This window comes from Solanum tuberosum, unplaced genomic scaffold (assembly GCF_000226075.1).
Source record: "Solanum tuberosum cultivar DM 1-3 516 R44 unplaced genomic scaffold, SolTub_3.0 scf00342, whole genome shotgun sequence".
NCBI lineage: Eukaryota > Viridiplantae > Streptophyta > Magnoliopsida > Solanales > Solanaceae > Solanum > Solanum tuberosum.
The window spans coordinates 410,783-416,540 of NW_006239261.1; positions in this window are offsets into that span (position 1 = coordinate 410,783).

Here is a 5,758-nt window from a genome sequence, read left to right on the forward strand (position 1 = left end):
ACACAATCCCTTTCTCTATCAACATTAGCTTGTACATTGAAGATTTTTATGAATTCATGGATCCTTGTTTATCATTAATCGCATCTCTATCGATCTTATCATATATTTCGCTAAAATTTCAATCATACTCATTACTAGACTCAAAAACAAAACCAAACACTTGTCAACACACTTAAGCTGATGTCCGCACACTCCTTTCACAAGTTTTTTTTGATAGTTTTTAAACCAATCGGACACACTTGTGACACTATTACCATAGTCACAACAAAACAAATGAAATCACGCATCTCTGAACCCAATTATCTACTTTTCTAAAGATAATTCTTTAGCCTTAAGAATCAAATAAAATATTCTTGCTCTAGCCTCTCTCTAAAGGTTGTACTACATCCCACCATTTTTCTTCATTATGACTCTAGCTCTTTAATTTTTATTCGAATGGTGTCCCACCATCTCTTAAAACTTTCCATACAACCATATTACTTACCAAATATTAGAAAACCACAACCTTAGATACTCGCAAGTCGTAATTACTATACAAAATTCGCTTAATCAACAATCTCATTATATAGTTACATCCCATCACAATTCATCGCGAACTCTCATTACCATTACGCTCAATTAGCCCTGACTATCACTATGAAGCCAACATTTCATCAACATGACACTTCAAACTCAGGTATACTCATCAAATTTAAAGGACTAACTCAATCTTGGTACACACTTTCTTACTAAAATCTTCAATTTCCTTTACCCAAATATACTCAATGGAAGTTTCTTTATCCATAAGCTTGTCATTCTGGTATTAATCCACTCTCTTATGGATTAAGATAAAAATCGTCAATCCTCATACTACCCTCCTTCTTCTTAACAAATAAGACAAGAGCACCCACTTGGAAATAATAGGATGGATGAACCCTTTATTAAAAAGCTCTTGGATTTGAGCCTTAAGCTCTCTTAATTCTGCTGGAGCCATACAATACGGAGGGATGGAAATGGGGTGAGTGCCAGTTTCCAAGTCAATGCAGAAATCTATATCTCTATTCGGAGGCATACCAGGTAAATCTGTAGGAAACACTTCCTTACTCTCAGACACCACAAGAACAGACTCAATAAAGGGTGACTCAACTTCAACCTCTCAAACATGAGCCAAATAAGCCAAACAACCCTGCCCTACCAGTTTCCTAGCCTAAATGGAGGACATGATCTTAGCTAACTTAGGTTTGTACACCCCTTCCCACTCTAATCTTTCCCTACCGGGGATCTCTAGAGTTACTGACTTAGTATTACAATTAAGCCTGGTATAATAGGGGGACAACCAAGTCATGCCTAAGATTGTATCAAGTCAGTTATATCCAGGATAACCAAATCAACCCAAATCTGAAAATCAATAAACACAACATGACAACACGATATACAAGGGTGACTATGACTGACTCTTCAACTGGGGTAGAAACATGGATGGGGGCATCAAGTATATCACAAACCACATCAAATCTCAAGGCAATTGAACTAATACGTACGAATAAGTAAAACCCAGACCACACGAAACAATAGCCATCCGGGCACAGACAAGAGCAGCATTAGTGATCCTGCATCACACACCTCAAACTCGATCTTGCCCGGAAAAGCATATAACTGAGCCCTGTTGTCTTGACGGGCAACCTCCTCACCTGGCTTTACTACTTCTCTACCTACATTACCATTTTCCTAGCCTCCACGACCTCACAGATTTCCTCCTCATATGCCTAGGTTCTCCACAATTTTATAGACTTTAACACTTATATTAGATTGTTAAACAATGAATTAGATCGCAGGGATTAGTTCGGATACTATTTGGGGTCCATAATTGTGACTAGGAAAAAACAGGAAAGACAGGTTGATCTGCCTTTCCTCATCCCACTCTGGCGGGAAAATTTCCGCATTGGCGGCCTCGCTTTGGCGGGAAGAATCCCGCCCCAGCGGCCATAACGGAAACAGAACCCCTGCCAATAATTTTTTTGGGGTTCTTTTCTTTTCTAAATTCCACAAAGGTTCCCAGTTTTACTTAGCAATTTTAGAATAATCCTCATAACTAGGATACTCATTGTCTATCCCCAGTTAATCCTACGATACACAAACCAATTCATTCTTGTCAATTCAGCACCACAACCCACACATCCCCAGGATACACCCAAACACTCACACAATCCTTAGTCAAATCTTCCTTTCACAACGAATTTCACGATACTCAAGTATTTACAACTTGCCTAACTTCAACGACCAGGCCAACATATTGTACATATCAAAGTTTAGACACACATTTATTGTGCACATAATCACCTCATCATATTCAAGCAATTACAACTTCACATTCACAGTTAATTCAGACAACCAAAAACACGCATTCAAAGTTTCCAACATGCAATTTACAGATAAGTCCAAATTTTTAATTAATTATTTCGCTCCATGGATGACCATTATCATCCATGCATTCACACTACCTCTAGGGCCAAATACTAATTGGAACCTTCTCAGTTTCCAATTTGCTTTGCTTGTGGCCTCTCAGTCGTGACCACGGCGTCTAGTTCACTTCGTTGAGATACCAATTAGAATCGGGAGATACCAATTGGACTCAACTCATACCACAAGCGACACTAGTAGCTAGCAAGCCCCACAAAACCGCTAAATTCAATCATAGAACTTGGTCGAACCTAATTCTTAATCGCCTCAATCTTTAGCTGATGGTAACCAGACCTTAAATCAATCTTAGAGAAAATCAATGCACCTTGCAATTGATCAAAAAGGTCATCTATCCGAGGCAATGGATACTTGTTTTGAATGGTGACCCTATTCAACTGTTGGTAGTCTATATACATCCTCTCTTGCTAGCGATGGTGTTACCACTTTTGTTGCTCTAGTTCGGACCATAGAGTGAAGGAGAAAAGATACCAATTTGTATCACTCAGATACCAATTTGTAAAGTCATAACACGAAGGAGTAGAAAGAAGTTGTAGACACGTAATTTTTTTACTGAACTTAAGTTTAACACTATTTTTAGAGCTTAAATATTTTATAAATCTAAATTAAATATTTTGACTTTTATCTTATTTTATTAAGTTTATTTTAAAAGAGTTGAAAACAACAAAAATAGAATCACTTTTTAAGGTAAGTTTTATTTTCACTTGTTTAAAAAAAACTGAAAACTTACAAAATTTTTATTTTTTTTTAGTTTAGATTTTACTAAATAAGCCAATATTTCTTAATTATATTTTTAGATTGGCTATTTAATTTTTTTGTTCAAACTAATTAATTTAATTTTTTATATATATTTAATTTAAAAAAATAAAAAATAACCTAAACTACCCATTACCCCCTAAACCTCTACCCACTTCACTCACCTTAACCCCCAGTTCCCCCCTCACACCACATACACAACCCACACACATTCACACGACACAGAAAAAGGAAATCAGCAAAGAAAATCAACACACACACACAAAACGGATAGAAAGGAAGAGAAAAAAAGGTCAATCTATTTTTATATTATTTTTCCTTCCATAATTCACCAACACATTTGTATTTTTCTCCCTTCTTCACTACTACTTTCATATAAATACAGCACATATATCATTACATACAATCTACAAAAGATTCGTGAGTGTTTTAATTGAACTTCGATCAAGGTTTTGCGGTATTTATTTTCTTCATTTGAGGTATAACATTGCCTTAAATCTTTAATTTATTTATGGAATTTGATGTAATTATTATGATAAGTTTTCTTACACTTTTGTTTTATTCATAATTTGATTGAAATGAAGAATGTGTTAAAGAGTTATATCTCTTTTTAAATAGCTTTATTTGATGAAAAATTATTGTTGTTTATTTTGTCTAATAAAGAATGAGATTTATTTTAGCAATTTGTCATTGTTTTATTGGATTAATAAGAAATTACAATATGCGTATGCCTAATTTTGTCATTAACTTTAAGATAAAAAATAAAAATATAATATGTGTAGGCCTAATTTTAACATTAACTTTTAAGGGTGAATAAAAATAAAAGAATACAAGATAATCCAAAATTTATATTGTATCCTAGAAGTTTAGATTTGTTTTATTTTATTTTATATTTTCTTATAACATTAGATGGGTTTTAGGCATGTTAAAAAAATATTTGTTTCAATTAAAAATGTGGTTACACATCTTTTTTGAAACACTTAAAAGAATTCAAGGATGTGGTGATACACCTTGATAAAATTATTCTAATATATATTTTATTTAATTGAAATCAAGATGTGAAATATAGAATATTAGGTAACACACTCGAGAGAATAAAGCAGATATGCTTCAAAGCTATTAAATATCGAAACCAAGAATGCGGTTACGCATCTAGGTTGAAACCAAATAAAAGTTCAACAATAAAAATATGAGTGAAACTGTAGCATATAAAATATGTCCACAAACAATTTAAAAGTAGGTAGAAGTCAATAAAAGCGACCGTGCTAGAACCATGGGACTCGAGGGATGCCTAATACCTTCCCCTCGGTCAACAAAATTCTTTACCAGAATTTCTAGTTCGCAGATCACATAAAGAGTCATTTTCTTTTGATTAGGGATCAAACAAAAAGGTGACTTGGAACACCATAACTCAATTCCAAGTGGCGACTCTGAAAAATAAAAATAATCTCTATTCAATAATGTCACTTAGATTGAAAAAACCCTTCCACTGCATGCGCGAAAAAAGGGTGTGACAAAAGTGAGTTTTTCCTAAAGTCCTATAACCTCTCAAAGAAAAGTACGGATGTCTTCGTACCATTCCGCAAGACTCTACTAGACTCGTTTTGGTACAATGAGATCAACTAACATAGGCTCTGATACCAACTTTCTCACGATTCAGACCATCGTGATTATCACCCACACTAACCCTCCGTTGGGAGAACCATTACTACAACCCAAATCTAAAAACTTAACCAAATACTATGCATTTAAAGATACAGAAGCAGGTTAGTTATAACTAACCAAACTAACCAAAACTCTACTAACGACAAGTCTAAGAACAAGGGGTATAACCCCGAAGCTAAACAAAACACCTTAAACAAATAGTCTAAGTCCAAAAAGGGTGGACTTCAACAAGAAAGATCCATGGCAGCCTGAAGGAACTAGCTTACCCTTAAATCTGATCACGCTCAATAGTCACCTAGCTGAGGTCTATCAATAGCTACCTGAAGATGCCCTGTACTCAACAAAGAAAGAGCAAGTGCAGTATCAGTACACAACCACAGTGTACTGGTAGGATCACGCGGCTATCCCATTAAGTGTAACATACATTAGTCAATACAACAATATAATCACATGCACATATCGAACATATACAATATCATCAACATATACGAACAATGAACAACTTCACGATTCTCACATATCACAGTTATATCAATTTAGAGCATCATACCGTCTTCCAATATCAATCATCATTAGATATGAACGAACTCATCACAAGTAGATACACAACACAATTCAATGGTCCTCTCACAGAACCTTATTCAATGGTCCTCTCATGGAACCCACACCCAAACAGTTAGCATACCAGAACGTGGTATCCGATCCAAGTTAGTGTGTCGGAACATGGCAGTCAATCCCATGTTTATGCCGAAACGTGGCAACTGATCTCATGTTTATACCGGAACGTGGCAACCGATCCCATATTTATGCCGAAACGTGGCAACCAATCCATTCAACAAATCACAAGCACAATCACAATATATATTCTCACAATCATACA